The 22,581-nt window shown below is 42.0% G+C and overlaps 1 protein-coding gene across 17 annotated transcripts in view; it reads right to left on the bottom strand.

The window, feature by feature from the left end:
* Nucleotides 1-8,523, bottom strand: part of LOC127664908 (ubiquitin-conjugating enzyme E2 pex4-like) — a 239,713-nt gene extending 231,190 nt beyond the window's left edge. For 9 of the 17 annotated variants that reach the window (XR_007973275.1, XR_007973273.1, XR_007973271.1 and 6 more), the window contains exons 1-2: nt 8,367-8,523; nt 8,115-8,269 (exon numbers count right to left, since the gene is read on the bottom strand). The gene's annotated coding sequence lies outside the window, so the exon portion shown is untranslated. The remainder of the gene's footprint in view (nt 1-8,114; nt 8,270-8,366) is intronic. The other 8 variants (XR_007973274.1, XM_052157175.1, XM_052157177.1 and 5 more) reach the window with 4 other exon arrangements.
* Between the last annotated feature and the right edge of the window lie 14,058 nt (nt 8,524-22,581).

Genomic DNA, 22,581 nt, shown 5'->3' with positions numbered 1-22,581 from the left:
CACACACAGTATAACACATCTGCCATACAAACTTCACCCCGTAAGAAGTTCATTAAAAGAACACACCACAAGGGACTGATTATCATGAAAACAAATGTAATACATGAGGCTGAAATATAATACAGCAAGGGGGTATTACTGCACACCCATGCCAAGATGTGCTCTTGAGAAATTACTACATGCAAGAGATCAGGTGTGAGGAGGTTTACTGGGAGACAGCAGAGGGGTGAGGACCTGCAGACTGGGTAGAGGCAGACAAGAGCAGAGCCATGAGGGCAGATAAGGGAAGAGGGGGCCAGAGACAGAAAACACTGGCAGAACTAAACTGTACCATACAACACCAGGATTACCAAACACTGACACGTCTCTAGCTTCAGGCTTAGGGACTAACTAGTAAGCTCATTATTAGATCAAAAAGAGGCACAAAGACAAATTTTTCTAGCCACAACTTAGGCTATCACTGCATTACATTTCATAAATTAATAAAATATTTACAGTGCTTTCGGTAATTATGCATGTTTATATCAAAGATTATTATATGAAGCATTAAATACCCTATCAAAGTCAAATTAGCTTTTGTAAGATTTATAAGAATCTTTAACACTTAAAACATATTTTATCGGGGCTGGAGAGATGGCTCAGTGGGTAAGAGCACCGACTGCTCTTCCAAAGGTCATGAGTTCAAATCCCAGCAACCACATGGTGGCTCACAACCACCCGAAAAGAGATCTGAGGCCCTCTTCCCGTGTCTGAAAACAGCTACAGTGTACTTACATATAATAAAATAAATCTTTAAAAAAAAAAAAAAAAAAAAAAAAAAAAAAACATATTTTATCCATACACATGACTCTTTAGTTTTTGAAATGACCTTTGATTTGGTTTCTCTTTCTGAAATTTGTATTAATGACATATTATATACATGAAATATGGCTAAAGACACACAGAAGTTGTCAGCTAAGTCATAGGACTAAAAAAGAAAATTTAAATGTTTTAGGAGCGTATGGAAAAGGCCCTGAGAATAAATTACTAATTCTGCGAACAGAAGGGTTTTGCTTTCAAATTTGCTCCAGGCAGGTGTGAGGGTGTTCAATGGTGTATTCATTACAAGCCCAGAACTGCCATGTGTTTCTCTTAAATTCTCCTTAAGTAGCTTATTTACCAGTCCTGAAGACTTTATCACTTAAGAGTCAGAGAAATTCCTATTAGAAAATTACTGTTTCCAAGAAACTCTGAATCTATACACCTACTTTTAAAAGCAAATGACTTGAGAATTCTGCTAATGTGTATGTCACAGTCATTAATGTAAGTGAAGAAGAATGTCCCCACAGACTCAGAGATTTGGACACTTAGCTGGTGGTGCTCCTTGGAAGGGATTAACAGATGCGGCCTTGCTGGAGGAAGTGAGTCCCCAGAGGTCAGCTTTGAGAGGTTAAAGACTGTTGCCATATTAAAGACTGTTGCCATATTCAGTCTGCTTTCTCTGCTTCACACTTTGTGCCTGCAGATGTGAGCTCTCTGCATTCTACTCCAGCTGCCACGCCTGCTGCTTGCTGCATTGCTGCCCTTCATGATGTCTATTAAACTATAAGCAAAGTTACTTTCTCATGGGAAGGGGAGCAGGAAGGTCGCTTCCTCAGGTTTGCAGCTTGAATGGGAGAACATCCGGTTCTCTGCTTGAGGAAGTGTCTCCTCTGTCTTGGTCAGCTGAGAATGACAAAGACCCTAGGTTGCCTGGAAACTAGCAAGCTGGGAGCAATCTCCTCATGCCATTTCTCTACAGATAATAAAATATATCTTCAAATTTAAAGCCAGGTATGGGGTATTACACCTATAATTTCAGTGTCTGGGAGGTAGAATGAGGAGAATCAGGAGTTCAAGGACAGCTTCATTTGCATAATGAGCTCAGGACCAGGCTAGGCTACAGAAACAGTATCCTTTCTGAATAAATAAATAAATACATAAATAAAAATTTAAAATAGTAATTCATTTGATTGCTTATTTAAGAGCACCTATGCTCACCAAGGTTTCTGCTGTGAAAAGTCAGTGAGAAAATCCTTATTGATGGTCTAATGAGGAGGGTAGACAGGTCTGATACTCAGATAGATGCAAAGACTATAGATATGGATCAGGAGTGCAGTACTTGCCTGTCTTTCAAGAGGCTGTGAGCTTGGTGTCTATATTGAAGGAAAAACAACACCAAGCAAAGCCCACAAGAAACTAAAACTGTATTTTCTATACAAAATTGTCCCAATCAAAGACGCCTCCCAAGTAATGGAAATTAGTCAAGTATCAGAAGAGAAGCAAATTTACAAAGATCTGCTACTTCTCCCCAAATGGGGTTCTTTCTACTCTGAGACCAATCTGTCAACTCCAGAGGAGTGGCTGAAGAGTAGCCATGTTTTTAACAAACACCATACTAAAAGAATGAGGACTGCAGTCTACAAATCTTCCAGATATTCTGATCTCTATATAAGGGGTTAGTATCTCAGAAATAAGGACAAACTAGAAGTAAACAAATCAAATTTTCCAGAAATTAAACCCCACCTCACTTGAGTTTATCTGTGAAGTGGACTGAAGTAACTGGCAAGAAGCAACTGGCAAGACCAACTATATTCCATGTAGTAGCTATCCCTGGTGGTCAACTTGACTATATCTGGAATGAACTCTGACCTGGACCTTGGCTTAGAGATCTTGAGACACAGTGGCTATGAATCCCAGAAGATTTTGACAGGGAAATTTCTAAGTTCAAAGTCATCAAGGAGCAGGGCGGTGGTTGTACACACCTGTAATCCCAGCACTCTGGGAGGCAGAGGCAGGTGGATTTCTGATTTTGAGGCCAGCCTGGTCTACAAAGTGAGTTCCAGGACAGCCAGGGCTAAACAGAGAAACCCTGTCTTGAAAAACCAAATCCAAAAAAAAAAAAAAAATTAGGAACACATTTGTAAAATGTTAACATCTGATGTTGGGTATTGGTTCTAATGCTTATTTCACCTCCCCAAAAAGCTGCACTGCCAGATCTGAGGGTCCCTGCCCCCACTCCCCTCCCCTCCCCCGGTTCGAATGAGTAATAAAAAGTTGCCATACAGCCAAGGGCTGGGCAGAAAGACAGGGGCAGACTTAAATTTCAAGTGCAAGGGAAGGAGAGAGGGGGGAGGAAGAGAAGGATCAGATTTAAGAACTGAAAGAGGGAAAGCATCCTACACTGTAGGTGGAAAGTGAATGCAACCCTATGGGAAGAGGGCACAGAAGATGACAGGCAGCAAAGATACAACATAGATTTAAAATGCATTAAACCAGGGATACTGGAGGGAAATGTGTGCTACCCATCAGCAGGATTACAAATGTCCAGCTATTGAGCTTAGTTAAGACATATCAAAATTATCTAGTGTGGGGGGAGTGTCGTGTGTCTTTCACTTACCAATCAAGAGAACTCTTGGGCAGGTGCAGTGAGTGCACTACATGTCAGAAGCCAAAGTGGTTTAATTAATTCAGTCTAGTGCATTGAGGTCCCAAGAGAGTTTCACATTACCCTGGACACAGGGGGTACAGAGCCCAGTCAGTCAATACACAGTTTAGTCAAAGTTTCAACTTTTTTAAAGACAAAGCAGAATAAGATTTTCCCACATTTTCTAGTTCTCACCAGCAGCTGTTTCCTTAGCAATAGCATATCTCGGTTCAAAGTGACCCAAACCTCCTTGCAGACTGAGAAATCTGTCAGCAGTCCAACTCTGAGATGTGTTAGATGTGTTGTCTAATTAAGCTATAAGCAACGTTACTTTCTCATGAAAAAAAAAATGAGCATGAAGCCACTTCCTCAGGTCTGCAGCTTGCTTGGCAGAACACCAGGATCCTCTGCTTGAGGAAGTGCACCTCCTCGGTATCTCAGTATGCTGAGAGTGACAGAACCATCCTAGGGTGCCTTGCAGCTAGCAAGGTAGGAGCATTATCATGCCATTTCTCCACAGTAAAGTAAAATACTTTCTACTGTGATCCCTAGAGATTGGCCTGTGGTCCTGAATAGCCAGAGAAATGTTGCCCTCTGTGGATTAGCTGCCTACGTTTGGACTACAACAGGCAAAAGTCTCAACATTGTTTGTACTGCATCCACAATCTTTTTCAGCAACCTAGCCTCTGCCCTAATAAACTTAAGAACACTTAATATTTTTAGTATTAGTAATTTATTCTCCATTTCGGCTACATAATTCAGACTGTGCCTAAAAGGGGAAAATGAAACAAAGTATATTCTTAGAATTCTCATATGTAAGAATGATGGAGTTTAGAGAATTATACAACCCTTGTTGTATAACTAAACCTTCAAGAAGTTTCTGTTAAATCTTGAGCGTGATCAAGCAAGACTAAGTCAGAAAGCAACATTCTGGTTCCCTTTTATACTAGGCTCAAGTACAATCATACACAACACACACATCAATCACAGACATTTTTTGTCCTCCTGCTCTCATGGAAAGCCTTGAGTCAGATACTCAGTCCAAACATAAGAAGCCAATTACAATAATAATAATAACAACAATAATAAAATCTGGTTTGGTGGCACACACTTGTGCCAGGGAGACAGAGACTCCATGTCCTCCCTAGCCAGCCATCTGAGCCTACCTATCCAATTCAAAGCCAATCAAAAATTCTGTTTTACAAAAAACAGTGGATGGCACCTGAAGAATGACATCCAAGGTTGTCCTCTGGTCTCCACACGCAAGATTACATGTGCAGGGCCACAGGATCAAACTATCCTGTAAAAGGATTTTCATCCGCTGCAGTAAGAGAGCTCAATGGGTAAAGGTTCTTGCGGCCAAGTCTGATATAACCTGTCCAATACCTGGGACCTCTATTGATGAGGTTTGGTCTGTTGTATGTATTGTCCCAGAGACAAGAAAGTGCACAGGTAGATCCAAGTGAGGCTATGTGACCTTGCCTCCAAATTATTTCTGATTGGTGAATAGAGATGACAACAGTCAACAGCTGGGCAGAAGAAACCCATGCAGGCAGGGTTTAGCATTCCAGGACTTCCAGCATCAGAGAAGAAGCACAAGGGGGAAGACACCATGGGTTAGGTGAGTCGTAAAATAAAGACCATGTGGGTTGGCTACCTGTAAATAAGAGCCGTCCAAATGAAACATGGCACATTCTATCGTGGGATTAGTAGTGGGAAATAGACAACAGCGAGAGGTGCACAATCTGCCCTGCTCTTGTGCTGATTAAGGCTAATTGTACATAGAAAGGTTGTGTGTGTCTTTTATCTGAGAACTAAGTCAAAGGCAGGGTAAAAACCTGAGTTGGGATTAAATAATTCCTACACCATCCACATATACAACTCCTGCCCACCCCCACATACACAAATAATAAATGTAATTTCAAAGGGGGTTAAAGCACTTGTTAGTAAGCATGAGGATTCATGTTTGATCACCAGAACCCATGTGGTAGGACGATAACCAGCCCCATCACTATCCTCTGGCCTCAATAAATGCACACTAACACACACATACGAACACAGAATAAATTAATGTAATCATTAATTAATTAACTAATTAAAGGTTTTTCACATCATCTCTTGTTGGCCCAGACTCACTTCTGTCTTTGGTTTACATAGCTCACTTCCCCACATCTACCTCTCCTTATCTCATGCCTATCATGCTTGCATGTGTTTCTCCTCCCTAATCTCCATGTTTAAATCTATATTAAACTCTTTATAAACTACTGTTCTGGGGACTAGACAGATGGTCCCCAGGTTAAAAGAACTTATTGTGCAATCATGAGGCCTGGAGTCCAAATTCCAGCATCCTGTACACACCCATGAGTATAGCTTCCAGGAAACAGACATTGTCTTAGGCAGAAATAATGAAAAACTGCCAGTGATTTGGAGGAAAAACCACTTACAAATGTATGGCAAAAATGCAAAACTCTGTTCTTTTAAAATATAGCCCACAAAAGAGTTAGGACCTGGGTTATGAATGAAAGGGAAGTAAGTGAAAATCCCGGTTCCTTTCCTACCATGTAACCCAACCAAGTACCATTATTATCTCTACAAATCTGTTTCTTGCTGAGTGTGCCAAATTTATATGCTGCTTCTCAATATCAAAAGGGAAACCACTTAGCAAAGAGTCCATACAGAGTAATTTACTAATTATTAAATTTTGGAACAAATGTTAAAAAGACAAGTAGTGTTTCGTGTTTATTATTAACTGTCAGGCACAAGGCTTAGAACCCTGACTTAATGTTGAGACTGAGATATAAAAGGAATTACAAAAAGCCATTTTGCCAAGGACAAATGCTAAGTAAAAATATCTAGTACTATGGAAATATAATTGACATAGGCACAATCATAAGCTTATTAGAATAATTTGATGCATCACCTCAAAGTTTTCATTTTTACAAAGATATGGTTTCATTTTCATAAACAATAAAGGGAAAAACAACACATTAAAAAAAGAGAGCAAAGGTAGGAATGAAGAATATTACTAGGTTGCTTTACTTTCCAACTTAAGAACCAAAATACAACACAGGAAAAACTCCTCGTACAAAAATGGTAGAAAACATCACACTAAAGATAATAAAACACCTCTCGTTCCTGAACACTTCAAAAAACAGACTTCCCTGAGATCTTCGAGATTTCTGGTCTGGAAACAAGAAGCCCCAGTAAGTTATTTCATCACCACAATCCTATTTCCAACGTCAAAGCAAAACCTAAGAAAGCTACTCTGGTGGTTTTCTCATTCTCAGAAATTTATTTTTATTTAATTCTAGACATACAGAGAAACTACTTAAAAAGTCAGATAAATTCTGATAGGCAGCAAAATTTCACGCAAAAAAAACAAAATATAAAAACAAATTCTACTTTGTCTTATGACAACAATAAAAAATGTTGTCAGAAGACAGGCAATGGTAACACACCGTTCATGCCTGCACTGTGGCGACAGAAGTAAGTAGCCAGATCACTTGACTTGGAAACCAGCCTGATATATAGGCTACTTGGGAAAAGCCAGGGTTTCCTGAAGTGCCTGCTCTGCAAGCATGAGGACCTAAGTTCAAATCCTTATGCACATAAAATCTGGTGCAGGGCTGCACATTTCTTTCTAACTCCAACTCTTTGTCTCACAAGAGACAGGTCCTGGGAGTCTGCCAGTCCAGCTGAAATACAAGCTCCAGGTTCAGTGAGAAATTAAGGTAGAGACAACTGGAAGACATTGACCTCAGACCTCTGATCTCTACACAAAGCATGGGAAACTCAGGCCTCTGTTCTTTAACATGGGTTAACTCAGTTACTCACTGTAGGGCTACAGAGTAGGTAATACTATAGTCATCACACACAGCTGAATAAAATGAAGCTCCAGAAGTCACTAACCGCTCCATGGCCATGCAGTCAGTCAACAGGAGCAGGCAGGATCTGAACTGAAGATGTCAAGTGTTCGAATCATCTACAGCATTCATTTAGCTAGCAATTTTTACAAAGAGCCTATCAGGTGCCAGACACAGTTCTAAGTACTAGGGATAAAATTATGAATAAATCTAATGAGATCTTTACCCTGTAATTAGGAAGAGAGAGCCAACAATTCTAATGGGAATAATTAACAAGTGTAAAGTGTATCTAATAATAAATAGGGTGAGAAAGAGAAAATAATGTTTAATTTAATGCTAAACAAAAAAGTCAAATGACAAAGAGAGGGAGACTTGCTTCTCTTTTAGGAACCAGGAGAAGTTCTCTCAAGTAAAGAACAGCAATAGAAGTCAAGAACAACTGCCACCAGCCAGACATGGTGTCCCATACATCTGCCAGGGTAGCATCCTAAAGCCCTAGTGAGAGTGAGAGTCATGGGGTAAGGCTGAGGTTAGGTTGGAAGCTGCCCTAGTGGCAGGGAGAAGCAGCTTAGATTCAATTCTGTGTGTAACCCAGGGCTTTTGGAGGATTTGTGCACAAATAGTTCAATCCAAGTTCTTTTTAAAAACATCATTCTTACTGTTATGTGAGGAACAGCAAGCTGGAGAACTGCATCTGGGGTGCGGGGAGACTGGGGGAGGAGAGGGAGGGAGCCCTGCCAAGATCTGCAAAAGCCAGAGGAGCGACCAAGCACAGAAATAACAGGAAATGAATGGCCAGGACTGACCTGCACTGGAGGAAGGAGGCGGCGGGACTCAGAAGCAGATCTGTGGGCTCACAAGTCAGCGAACCACGCAGCGCGGGTGGCAGGGCCGGGGTGGCCAAGCAGTCGCGGCGGAGGGGGAACCGGAGGTCACGGGTTACACAATTCTGCAGCCTGAGCTGCAAGAGCGGCGCAAGGGATCGAGGTCTCAAGGGTCAGCGCCATTCCCCCGCCCCCCCCCCCCCAGCCGGGGGTCACCGCAGCAAAACACCGCACCTGGGCCTCGGCAGCACTGCAGCCACTCAGTGACCTCACTGCAGGCAGGAGGAAGGCGGGAGAAGGTAGCAGGTCCGCAGGCCTCCGAGGGGCACCGCCTGCACCCCTAGCTCCTTTGCTCAGCTCAGCCTCCGGCTTCACGATGGCTCCGCCCCGCTCCTCGCCTCCCCCACATCCCTCTAGCGCGCCCCGCCCCCATCCTGCCTGTGACCCCCCCTGCAGGGTGAGAGCTGACACTTTCAGTAGACACAGTGCATGGGAGCTGCTAGCACAGAGAGCAAAGAGACCCAGTCAAGGTCCTTCTCCCGAGTTGGGGGTGACATAGCCTCGGTGGTAAATTGCTGGCTGGCAAAGGAGGCCTCTGTGATATCAGACCTGAGACTCCATTGTTATTACAATAGTCTTTACAGTTGGAATATTCAAACTCCTCTCCCAAGCAACTCCTTTCCCAAAGTTCAACACTTTCTTTCCTCCACGTTAGAGACTTGAAAGTGTTTGCAATCACTTAAACAATCAGTACTGTTTTCAAAACTGACTTTGCAAACCTGAGGTGTTTTCCCCAGAAAAAACAGGAGATACTCAAATAAATCGCTCTCATTCTCCCTCCTTCATAAATTCAACTTCAATATTCCATCCCTATCCCTAAAAAGCATCATGTTTCTCAGGAACCCACAACTGAAAAGACAGAAACAGATTAATTTCAGGAGTAACAGACAGAGCTCCTAGCTGCCTTACCAGCAGGTCATGTCCTGAAATGTAACAGTGAAGAAAAAAAAGAAAATGAAGATTTGGGGGAATGATATTTTAAAAATTGTCTCTACACAGCTGTTATTTCCACTACGAAAAATGTAAAAACTGTATTTTTAAGGCTGAGAAAAGCATGTTCCACCACAGTTCACAAAAATTCATTCTAACCAATAGTTAGTCACAGCATACATTCTGTCCACCACTCACTTTACCACATCTTTTGTGCCAATGGACAAACACATCGATTCCCAGTGTTCAAAACACATTTAGTGTGGTGAGAGAGGCAACAGCTGCAGGATAAGTTCAGAGCTACATCTGAGGGAAAGCTTTGGGGGGCATAGCTGGAACATGTCAATAAAATCATAATATGAACTGAATGATTAGTTCTATTAGGTAGGGAAACTCCAGAGTAGCATGTGCATGGGCAGAGGATGGAGGTCAGCGTGCATTCTAGGAACTGTGAAGCATGAAGCAGAGAGTGGCATAGGCTGCAGAGTATCCAGACAGAGGAAGCTAGGGAGGCAAATGGAGGACTGAGAATGAAGGTCCTGCCGGGTTTGGAGACCTAGTGAGCCTATACTCCAGAGGAGGAATCAATGAAAGAGTTAAACAGTAAAAGTAACTTTAGTAATTCACCCTGGCTGCAGCCATGAGAGAGGACAAATAAAATGGAGGACAAAGTCATTTTAAAGGAGATGTTCAAAGATATGAAAGTTCAGAACAGAGATGGTTCATCTCTATATGTATTAAAGTCATCAGATATCAGGGCTTGGGGGAAGGCTTAATGGGTCAAGAATTTGCTACACAACTGTGAGGAACTGAGTTCAGATCTGTGGCACCCACATAAATGCAGGGCAGGGGTGGGTGCTTGCCTATACTCCCAACTCTCATGAAGCAGAGACAAGATTTCCAGAGGAGCTGAACAGTCAAATTGCTAAATAAGTGAATTCCAGGACTGGAGACAATGACTCAAGAAATCTTTTTGAATCAAGTCAGTAGTATGAATATCATCTAATGTGCTAAATTCTAATACATTGATTACCCTACAAACTGGGGTTCACAAACTCATTCTGTTCCTAACAATATGGCTCAATAATTTTTTAAATATTATCCATAAGCCAAAATAAATATGTAACTCTGTGATTACAATAAATGAGGCCACATAACTGAAGTATTTGTAACTTAACAGGTTGGAAATTCATCAGGCAAAAAAGTAATATATTTAAGTCAAAAACAAAACTACGAATTTTATTTACTAATGGGACATCTGTAGCCACTGGGGAATGTGCCACTTCTCAAACTTGGGACTATGGGACAATATCACTATTGTTTCCCACTCTACATTGGCAGGAAACGGTCAGGCACACTGCTCTACACTTAATATTCTATCATAGTGAAAGGGACAGGTTCCTCACTACAAATAGAATACAAAATAGAACTGCCTGGGTGAGTGGTGACAGCCAGATTTTTTTCCTTACTAAAATATAAAAATACATTTTCCTCTATATTGGCCATTAACTTGACAATGCTTTTATCAACCTTAAGTTCCCACCAACAACTTGACATCTAATGTTTCAGCCTCTATTGATAAATTTGGTCTCAGTCAACTATTTTATTGAGTTGCAATGGATGCTTTTCTAAATACATATTCCTTCTGTGGTTGTTGGCTGCCATTCCTGTTTAATGAGCTATCATGGTGGAGCACACCTTTAATGTCAGCACTCTGAAGGCAGATTGTTGTAGAAGTTTTTAATCCCGACCCAGGTTTCTAACCCACCTTCCAACCTTTAGCTCCCCGATAAAAGATATACACAGCCTTTATTTTTGCAATAAGCCTTAAATGGCACAAAAGCTAAGATTAGAATCCTCTTTGGTATTAGAATCTACTTTCCTATTGATAACCCCAAATTATTACTTACTATTTTCTCTGTTTCTTCTGGGCTGCTCGTAGCTCTAATTTGCCAGCCCGCGGAGCCATGTGATTATGGCTCACCTAACCTGAGGCAGCTTCTCCTTCTCCCTCATGCACCTCCTTCTTCTTCTCGTGGTTCTCCTTGGACCCCAAGCCGGAGAAACCTAACACCCATCTATGTCTCTTCTGCCTAACTATTGGCTGTTTCTGTCTTTATTTAAATAACTTGGGGGTAGGGTCGCAGGTCTACATGCAGATTCCAGGGCTTGGAAACCCGCACTTTGCATTACAATAGAAAGACCAAACCTCCTTTTCTCTCAAATATGCATTGAATCCAATTACAACAATTATGAAAATTATAGTCACACGATCTTTAATAATGAAATAGCCGGGTGGTGGTGGCACCCGCCTGTAATCCCAGCACTCTGGGAGGCAGAGGCAGGGGGATTTCTGTCCTGGAACTCACTCTGTAGACCAGGCTGGCCTTGAACTCAGAAATCTGCCTGCCTCTGCCTCCCAGAGTGCTGGGATTACAGGTGTGCACCACCACTGCCTGGCTTGTTTTTTCTTAACAAAGCCATGTCCACAGAGTGACAATGGAGACCCCCCACTGTTAGACATAGGCTAAGATGACTGGAAGCTCCGAATTTTGATGTCCCCATTGTTGGAAGTAGCCAGGCCCATTACTATATTTGATCAAACGTATTTTCTAACCAAGGTGATGCCACCCACATATCATCACAGCACATGGAAGGCTGAGGCAGGAGATTCTCCTGCAACTAGGAATGTGAGGCCAGATTGGGCAACACGGTCAGGTGCTGTTTCCATATCCATATGCAGCCACAAGCCAAGCATTCGGACATATCCAGTCCTGGGAGACATCAACATGGCACACCAGAAACAAAGGGAGGCCGTGGGTGCTCTGAAGAGGCAGCTGTAGCTGAAGAGGCAGGGCAAAAAAACGAAGAAACAGGTGCTCATTAGCCAAGAGGGGTTGTTCCCAGGGTTGACCAAAGAACCTGAGGCCTAGGAGGCTTGAGACTGTTCCTAAATAGGAAACCAACTCCTCTGAGTAGCTCAAGATGTCTTCTGGAAAATGTGCAAATATGCCACACCAACTCCAGTGTCGTCTGTGCGACAGGACAGTACATCATTAAGGCAGATGAGAGATAAATGCCCCTTGGGGCTAGGCTCACTGGAGGTCTCTGGCAGAGTGCCTACCTCTGGCCTTGAAAAGGGCCTCGATGTTCTCCACAGATACTGCGCTTCCTGTGTTATGGGTTCTGCACTGATTCTTTATTCTTCCTATTCTTAATTCTTTATATAGCACGATCCCAGCCTACAAGCTGGTTAAATGATACAGGAGGATTTGATGTTCCAGTAGAAGGAAAAGAGGATGTGGCGGTTACGCCTACTGCTCCCAGTCTTGAACTCAATGAACTCATGTTGAACCTTACATGTGAAAGAAGGTCTTGGATTGTTTCTCATCAGGGCCCCCCTTTATTACTAGCCTTAGCAAGTGTAGTGACCAAAGAATATGAGATATTAGGGAATGTTATGGATAGTTTGTAGCAGGAAGAACACAGTAGGAGAAAATATAGGACTACTGATGAGCCATTGCCTTATACAGGTGCTTATGGTAAAGAAGGTTACAGATGGGTAATAGCATTGAAGGGCAGAAGGTCCTATAGTATTCTTTAAATTTTAGAGATAGATTAGCTTGAGCCAGACCACATTGGGGTTTGCTTTCCAGGGCAGTACAGAGGGCTCTTGTAATAAATATGTACTCATTCTTAAAGCATTTTGACTTTTGGTGGCAGAAGAAGGCTTATATCATACAAATTGGCCTGAAAGCCCAGGTTCTCCTATTGATTATTAACACAACTTTAAGTAACCAAAAATTAGACTCGTACACCACATGTCTAAAGTTCATGACCTAAGTCTGCTTTTGACCATGGTTCACAGAGCAATAGTTCCTGTGGGCACCATGCCATGTCTACTTACTGTTCTAATTAAAATGGAAGTGTACCTTGTTTTGTAACTGTATGAGTGTTTCTGGAGGTGTACCAACCTCGACCTGTTCCTCAATATACTAAAAATATGCCTGACTGAAAAATTAAAGTTGTAGCAGATTCAAACCGCTCTCTTGTGTGTCTGTCTGTCATTACCTCGCCACACCTGTGCCTTCCTGATTATCAAAGCCCTGGTTTTCCCATGTTCATGACTTCCCCAGCTGGGTCAGTCCATGGCACAAATACAAGTGGCTGGTCCCATAAGCTCATGATGCTGTGAGTATCATAGAGTCTGGGCCAGGAGCAGAACTCAGATCAGCTGCATGTTATCTCTTTGAGGTCAGGTGGTTTCTTCATTCGGGATTCCTGTCTGTTGCTTTACTTCTTAGTCATCATGTATACAAGGACTGCTTAATCTCTTTCCCCTTGTAACCAAGAAAATTTTATACAACCTCTGACATACAGGAATACAAAACAGGCAATTCAAACATTCCTTTGTAAGTTGGAAGCAAATTTATCTTAAAACCATTTATTTCTTTTGACAGGAAGACTTAATTCTTGGCTCAATTTTTCATATGGAAGGACAAGGGCCACCTTCACCACTTTCACAACTGATTAACATTCAGATTTCATAGGTTCCCCCCTCCCTTCTTGCTCCAGTCCTGCTCACTAAGGCCCAAAGATTTATTTATTTGTTATATGTAAGTATACTGTATCTGTCTTTAGACACACCAGAAAAGGGCATCAGATCATATTACAGATGGTTATGAGACACCATGTGGTTACTGGGATTTGAACTCAAGACCTCCGGAAGAACAAATCAGTGCTCTTAATCACTGAACCATTTCTCCAGCCCAATTTCATTATTTTTAATCCAGAAAAATATGGTACAAAATGGAGGAGCTACATGTAAGGCCAACTCTGAAGTTGCTGGATTCTGTCTTACTCTGAAGATGTACTGGATGGTTTTGTGTGTCAACTTGACACAGGCTGGACTTATCACAGAGAAAGGAGTTTCAGATGGGGAAGTGCCTCCATGAGTTCTAGCTATGGGGCATTTTCTCAATTAGTGATCGAGGGGTAGGGCTCCTTGTGGGTGGTACCACCTCTGGGCTGGTATTCTTGGGATCTATAAGAGAGCAGGCTGAGCAAGCCAGGGGAAGCAAGGCAGTAAGTAACATCCCTTCATGGCCTCCCGCATCAGCTCCTGCTTCCTGACCTGCTCGAGTTCCAGTCCTGACTTCCTTGGATGATAAACAGCAATGCGGAAGTATAAGTTCAATAAACCCTTTCCTCCCCAACTTGCTTATTGGTCATGATGTTTGTGCAGGAATAGAAACCCTGGCTAAGACACCAGCCAAGATTCATTGACTGATTTCTTTTTTGCATGAAATGCAAACCAGTAACTTAAACAAATTTAAAATGTTAAACATAACCAAAAGATTCACTAATTTGATGTGTGCTGAGGAATGATGGGAGGAAAATATGAATTCTCAGTTTTCTGTTATATTGCTCTAGAGTCAGGAAACCATGCATGTTCGGTGGAAACAACAGCTTGAGTCTGAGCAGAGGAACTCCTAACAATGTTTGCTGGTGCTGCACAGAGTGATGGCATGCACGGTACAAAAAGAATTCAGGCCCACAGCTTCTGGGAAGCTGAGAGCTGCCACACAGTTATGAGTGCTTCTGCAGACACCTGAGATTCATCATAAATGTGACCTTGAATTAACTTCCTTAGGCAGTGCCACAGCACGCCATCTTCAAGCACTGCATGATGCCAGCTATACACCCAGCAGCCAGCTAGGAAGAGGCAGCCTGCACAGATTGAGTCTGGCCTTGCAGAGCGAAGGATACAGTCCAGAGGCCTCTGGCAAGAGCCTTCCTGTCTCCGCCTCTGGATTGGGAACAGCCTCGGCCACAGCATGCCATCTCTAAGCAGTGCAGGAAGCCAACTATAAATGAAGCAGCCAGTGAAGAGGAGACAGCCAGCACAGCCTGCATCCAGAGCTGATCAGGGCCACAGAGGTACATACCCAAATACAACTACAAGAGAGTAGGTCTCGGCTGTCATCTTTGCTTCTGTGACTGTGCAACAGATTGGTAGGCAGGTTTCACCTAAGTAGAGGATCACTTGGGACACACCACACCTGGACTCCATCTGCACCCAAGAACTCTGCAGCACCACAGCAATTTGTGCCAGGAGAAAGCAGCTCACCCAAGGTTGCTGAGATAGACCTACAGGCACACACACAGGAGGGGCAAGCTCCTGCCAGTGACAGCAGGCCCAGCTAAGACCAGAGATTACCAGATGGCAAAAGGCAAAGGTGGGAACGTTGCTAACAGAAATGAAGGCAATATGGCACCATCCCAACCCAATTCTCCCACAATAGCAAGTCCTGGATACCCCAACACACCAGGAAAGCAAGATTTGGATTTAAAATCACAGGTCATGAGGCTGATGGAGGGCATCATGAAGAGCTTCATGAAGGACATAAATAATTGCCTTAAAGAAATACAAGAGAACACAAGTAAACAGCGAGAAGCCCTTGAAGAACTAAGGGAAAACACAACAAAACTGGTGAAGGAATTAAACAAAGCCATCCAGGATCTAAAGAAGGAGGTAGAAACAATAATGAAATCACAAAGGGAGACAACTTGGGACATAGAAAACCTAGGAAAGAAGTCAGGAGTCATGGATACAAGCATCAACAACAGAATACAAGTGATGGAAGAGAGAATCTCAGATGCAGAAGATACATAGAAATATATATCTATGTATATAACATACAAATAAAGGTATAATAACATATAGAAGATATGATATAATAGTCAAAGAAAATGCAAAATGCAAAAAGTTCCTGACCCAAAATATCCAGGAAATCCAGGACAAAATGGGAAGACCAAACCTAAGGATTATAGGCATAGAAGAGAGTGAAGATCTCCAACTGAAAGGACCAGCAAATATCTTCAACAAAATTAAAGAAGAAAACTTCCCTAACCTAAAGAAAGAGATGCCCATGAATATACAATAAGCCTACAGAACTCCAAATAGATTCAACCAGAAAGGAAATTCATCCCGTCATATAATAATTAAAACACCAAATGTACTAAACAAAGAAAGAATATTAAAAGCAGTAAGGGAAAAAGGTCAAGTAACATATAAAGGTAGACCTATCAGAATTACACCAGACTTCTCACCAGAGACTATGAAAGCCAGAAGAGCCTGGGCAGATGTCATGCAGACCCTAAGGGAACACAAATGCCAACCCAAACTGCTATATCCAGCAAATCCCTCAATTACCATAAATGGAGAAACCAAGATTTTTCATGACAAAAACAAATTTACACAGTATCTTTCAACAAATCCAGCCCTCCAAGATATACAAAGAACTCAAGAAGGTAGACTCCAGGGAGCCAAAAAAAAAAAACAAAAACAAAAAAAACCCTTAAAAATGGGGTACAGAGCTAAACAAAGAATTTTCACCTAAGGAATATTGAATGGCTGAGAAGCACCTAAAGAAATGTTCAACATACTTACTCACCAGGGAAATGCAAATCAAAACAACCCTGAGATTTCACCTTACACCAGTCAGAATGGCTAAGATCAAATACTCAGGAGACAGCAGGTGCTGGTGAGGATCTGGAGAAAGCATAAAACCCTGACTAAGACATATACTCAGAGGATTCCCCAGCATATAATAAGAACACATGCTCCACTATGCTCATAGCAGTCCTATTTATAATAGCCAGAAGCTGGAAAGAACCCAGATGTCCCTTAATGGAGGAATGGATACAGAAAATGTGGTATGTTTACACTATGAAATACTACTCAGCTATTAAAAACAATGAATTCATGAAATTCTTAGGCAAGTGGGTGGAACTGGAGAATGTCATCCTGAGTGAAGTGACCCAATCACAAAAGAACACACATGGTATGCATTCACTGATAAGTGGATATTAGCCCAGAAACTCGGAATATCCAAGACACAATTCACATATCAAATGATGCCCAAGAAGAAGGAAGGAGAGGCCATTGGTTCTGGAAAGGCTCAGGGCAGCAGTGTAGGGGAATACCAGGATAGGGAAGTGGGAAGGGGTTGATTGGGAAAAGGGGGAGGGAAGAGGACTTATGGGACTTTCGGGGAGGGGAGATCCAAGAAAGGGGAAATCATCTGATATGTAAGTAAAGAATATATCGAATTAAAAAAAAAGAATTTAAAAAGAAAATAAAATAGAAATATCTAGGCAAGACCTTTTTATATCACCTCTAAAGCATTTTTTCACTCAATCTCTCTTCTGTGGGAGCTTAATATCTCTGTATACTTAAACAATTACCATTATAATCCCTTCTGTCCCTAAAAGCAATTAAATCCAATTTCCTCATCTCTATCCTCTGTCTGCTTTTTGGAGGCCAGCAGCCTTTTACTGTCTGCCTCTGCCTTCCTCCAAACAGCCTATCTTTGCACAGCAAGGAATACCAGCACCCATGAGCAGCTCTTTCTAATCCTTCCAAACTGTAATGAAGAATTGAAGAATTCCCCTCATGGCTCCAGCAAAGTCTATATTCCCTTCTAGCTTTAAGAACAATTAAACCAAACTTTAGAACCCTATCCTTTGATTGCCTGTTTGTAAGAAGCAGGCAGCTTTAGCTTTACTTTCTCTGCCTCAGAGCAGCCATCCTGTCTCATGTCACAGCAGGGGATCCAGGTGAGCTGAGCCTGTCCCTGTGCTCCTTTGTCTCAATTTCCTGAAATCTGGAGCCACCACTGAGTCTCTTGCTGAGACTCAGTTTACTCCTCTTCCTGAGAAACCAATTTTCCCACTTCTGAGACTTTTATCACTCTGTGTATGTGATAATCCAAGAATTCCTAAATTAATAGTGGATTTTTGTTTATTTATTTATTTTTTTAATTTTCATACAACATATTTTGATCAGGTTTTCCCCTTCCCAAATTCCTCCCAAAATGGAGTCTTGATGAGACTGACCTATACTTGAGAAGGTGAGGAGTCCTTTAGTGGGCAACTCTAGGCTTGAGACCTAGCCTAAATAACAGCAACTCAGTTCAATGCACAGGAAACATCTGAAAAAGACAGGCTGGAACTACAGTACCAACTAATATTGAAGCCTGACACCTGAGGATGGGATCAGAAGTCTGAGACCATGTGACATACTCAAGTGGGGTGTCCATGGGTGATGGAGCCGCAGACCCAGATTCCAGTGTGAACAGAACACAGACTCCTGTGTGAGCCTCTCCACTCTTTCTGTACCTGCTCCATCCAAGGATGCTGCCTGTGGGGTGGACATTCCACTCCTTCCTGAGCCATGTTCCAGTTGCTTCTGGAAATCCCCTCACAGATTCATGGGGAATAGTTCAAGTGTGTTTCAAACTAATTAAAGTGACAAACAGGTTTAACCATCACAGGGTATATCATCCCAGAACAAGCTTCTAAGATAACACATTTGGTTACCTGGGGTTTAAGCAGATGACAGGATTTCTTTCTATTTAGAAAACAAGAGAATGGGGTTAAAAATTAGAAAAAAATAGGGGAGATGTTTCGTGCACACTGTATGTAGTTATTTCTCTGAACAACTCAGTTTCCATCCAGCTCTAAACCACTGCACTCAGCCAGCTTTATTATCAGATACTAACAGCCTCTTTATAAAACTGTAACATATATACACAGTTTGGTCACAGTATCAACAAATCCTTCAATCACAGCAGTGACAGATTTAGCAGAAGCTTATCATGCCAAACAGCAGTTCCCACGGAGACAACACAGATGTAGGGACTTGTTTCATGTCACATGCTCTCGTGGGTTCACACTGCCAGGCTCCCCTGGAAAAAAATCCAAAAACTCTACAGCTTTACCCTGTGGACCTTGGCAGAGGAATAATTTGGCATCCACACGTACATAGGTGTGACAAGTAGTTATTTGAGAAGTTCTGAAGAGTCACACCTAATAAATTAGTATGTCTTATCTGATTACTACAGAATAATAAAAAATATAAAATTACATACGCACTAACTATTGGGTCGCATCAGGGAAGAGTTTACACAGAACAGACATTATAAAACTTGGTCTTTGTTGATTGAAAAAATGGAAAGTCTGAAAATTGAATATTTAACCTCTTACTTACCTCAAATGGAAGCAAATGCAAACCAGACCACAGGATAAAAGATGTTTGTGATGTCATCACCTGCACTTCAATCAGCTTTTTAAAATCTGGAGCACAACCTGCAGTCCAAAATACACACCCCAAGAGAATGCCTCGACCTCCCTAATGATATCACTGAAGATATTTTCCAAAATACACAAATATGGGCTTCAACTTACTGGCAGGTGGGAAAGAGAAAAGTGAATTCATGAGGTGGGGGCCCAGTGTGTAGTGCCTCCTAACTTGCTGTGTGACACATATCTGATCTTTCTAATCTTTCATTTACAAACTAAACAAAACTGTGTACTTGAAGTTCACAAAGGCAGGCTCCCTGGAGAGTGGCCACTACTCACTCCATATGTAGCAGTACTGGAATGGGGCAGGCGTCCCTTCTGTTCTGTGGTTAACATTCTATACACAAAAACAGCGCATTCTTATTCTCCGATCTGTATAATGATTCTCTATTTCAGTCTTGCACATGTTTGCTTGGGATGGAGTCTCCAATAACTAAGCTTGGGCTTGGATTTATTATACAGCTGAGTATGTCCTTGAACTTCTGATCCTCCTGATTCTAATTCCCAATGATATGAACCAGCACTCCAAATTTTTGCAAACCTAGAGTTGAAACTTGTCAGGCCAACACTCTATTATAGAACTATATATCCCGAGTCTCACAGGTGATAGGAAAATGGGGATACCTAAAATGATGGATCTGATTCTTTAGTCTTGGAGTTGGTAGCAGTCATCATCATCATGTGATAAACTGAAGTACAACATCAGGAGAAAGGAATTCTAACCAGCAACAACAGACTAATAGTGTCCCTCAACACATATGGCAAAAACATCCAAGTAGCTGCCTAGGCCTGGAACTAGACAAGGCTGTCTAATGTAGAATCTTGTAACAAAACCTGTCCTACACATTCGGGGTTCAATGTACACAATGAGAGACATTAACTAGAACTTTTAGCAGTCTTACATCTCCCAAGGAGCTCTACATGACTAACATAGCAAGTGGCTGTCATAAGCCAGCAGCACCTACAAGCTTTCTCCTCCCCAGAGCAGCTATGTGGCCCTGACATTACTGGAAGATGGTGACATGAACGGCAAGAAATACACCAGGCCTTGCATTGGGAAAAGTGTGTGCTCAATGCAATGATAACTGTCCTTCATTCATTTAAGAAAGATAAGCCAAATAGTCCTGAGAGGAATGAAATATACCTGTAAAACACAGAGTTGGAGAGTTGTTCATAAAATGGTGGCCACCTGAACTGTCATTTATTTTTAAATCACATTTTCTGTTGGAAAATAAAGATGGGAAAATATTACTTCTACTCTTCTTCGCTTCATCCCCAAGTGAAGAAAGCACGAAATTGTCCAGTGGTTATACATGGACTGTAATCTCAACAACTGGGGAGAGCTCGGAGGAAAGAGAATCAAGAGTTCAAGGTCATCTTTGGTTACTTATCCTGTTGTCCAGGATACAAAAGAACCTGACTGTGCTGTTCCAGGTCTCATCACCAGCTCCAAGCAGTCATGGCCTTGGTCCACTCAACTTGCTGTGAATGGGAATCTCAGGCAGATTTACTACTACATTGGGCAAATAGAAAATGAGGAGTTCAGCTAGTCACAAACACATTTAAAGAATAAAAACATTTTCAGAACATAATAAGATTGAGGTAATCCTTTCTGTAATGACTAGTTTTGTGTGTCAACTTGACACAGGTTGGAGTTATCACAGAGAAAGGAGCTTCAGTTGGGGAAGTGCCTCCATGAGATCCAGTTGTGGGGCATTTTCTCAATTAGTGATCAAGGGGGGAGGGCATCTTGTGGGTGGTACCACCTTTGGGCTGGTTCTTTTGGGTTCTATAAGAGAGCAGGCTGAGCAAGCCAGGGGAAGCAAGCCAGTAAGGAACATCCCTCCATGGCCTCTGCATCAGTTCCTGCTTCCTGACCTGCTTGAGTTCCTGTCCTGACTTCCTTTAGTGATGAACTGCAACATGGAAGTATAAGCTCAATAAACCCTTTCCTCCCCAACCTGCTTCTTGGTCATGATGTTTGTGCAGGAAGAGAAACCCTGACTAAGACACTTTCTGATGCTCTTGATGCCTAGGGCTGCCAACTGTGGCATCCTGCAACCTTCCAGAGCCAATTTACATGGTAGGCTTGAGATTTACATTTGTTTACACAAATAAAACATAAACAAACAAAGAACAAGTGTTAAAATCAATAGCTCACCTCAGTTGTGAACAGCCTTAAGAATTAATATTATGAAAATACTTTAAACCTAAAATTTTTCAAGGTCCCATTAGTAGATGAGGTAGAGGATTAAAAAACGCAAACAAAAGAAAAACAAAAATGACGTGTGCTTTAGGGAAATTGAACTTAATTATAAGCAATAGTTAGAAAGAAATTGGAACAGTATATAAACGCCACAATGAAAACTCATATTTTTATAATGATTTAATACAGAGGTGAAAATCAGATTAAAGAATGACAGACTTTTCAGTGTCAAAAAATAATAGATTGTTATTCAAGATTTGTTGAAATACATCTTAAATACGTACGATGAACTCTCTAGAATCCTCCCTGTCAAACATACTTCTAAGTTCAGGAAAGTGTTCTTGAAGGCTGAGAGATGCAATTAGTGTACAACACTTACCTGGCCTGTGTAAGACCCTGGCTTCCACCTGCACTGCCAGAGAGCTAAACAACCATCTATATTCTTGACCCACCCTGTCCTTTCTTTATTCCTAGGAACCTCACTAATTCAAAGACACCTTCCAAATTGTATTAACACCTTATATTTGAGAGGCTCCAGGGTAGAACTGAAGTTCTTGCTTGACACCCTCGAGGATTTTCTGCAGTAGGCCAGACTTTGCCCTAGAGAAGGGAGTGTGCAATGGCTAGGGCCCAGCCTTAGAAGATAGGGTACTGAAACTCCATGATGATGAGCGGTCAGCTTGAGCTGAACCTGTGCTGCTTCTTAGGCAGAGTATATCCACATCAATACCTCATGAGGCTGATCCTTCTGTAGAAACACTCTTGAGACCTTAGCTAAATGTTCCTTGGAAAGAAGAGCCCAAAGAGGTCAGAAGCCTCTAATTCTTATGTTACAGGTGTTTGGGCGAGTGAGTAGGTTGGCTAGGACACTGCAGAGTTTGTTGTGTGGGAATGACAATTAATGGTATGTCTTGTAAAAAAAAATGTGGAGAAAAGGAAAGCAACAGACTAGGGAATGCAAATGGACCTCCACAGTTCCACACTGGGCAGAAGAAACAAAGCCACATCTGCAGAGAAAGCCGCAGCTTCACACTGGGAGAGTGCAGAGATACTCAGCCTGCTCTGCAGAACACAGTCTAGCTCAGTCTTCCTGGGAGTGGCCTGTCT

Source organism: Apodemus sylvaticus, chromosome 14 (assembly GCF_947179515.1).
Source record: "Apodemus sylvaticus chromosome 14, mApoSyl1.1, whole genome shotgun sequence".
NCBI lineage: Eukaryota > Metazoa > Chordata > Mammalia > Rodentia > Muridae > Apodemus > Apodemus sylvaticus.
The sequence above is the reverse complement of the archived record's forward strand: the minus strand, read 5'-3'. Positions and strand labels throughout refer to the sequence as shown.